This window comes from Agrilus planipennis, unplaced genomic scaffold, assembly GCF_000699045.2.
Source record: "Agrilus planipennis isolate EAB-ADULT unplaced genomic scaffold, Apla_2.0 scaffold89, whole genome shotgun sequence".
In the NCBI taxonomy this organism is placed as follows: domain Eukaryota; kingdom Metazoa; phylum Arthropoda; class Insecta; order Coleoptera; family Buprestidae; genus Agrilus; species Agrilus planipennis.
The window spans coordinates 11,318-11,518 of record NW_020439079.1 but is presented as its reverse complement, the minus strand read 5'-3'; positions in this window follow the sequence as shown (position 1 = coordinate 11,518).

Sequence of the window (201 nt, the reverse complement as noted above, 5' to 3'; positions counted from 1 at the left end):
ATTTGCAAAATTATTTAAACTGCCTCGTTAAAATTTAAGAATATGCTTTATTTAAAAGCATATTTAGCCAAAAATAATATCAAGTGAATTAACTTAACGTTCTACACACCTATAAAACTTTTGCTTTGTTTTGTATTGTTAATTTATATACATTTTTGTTTAAGAAATTACTAAACATTTTCGTCTAGTACTGTACCGTTC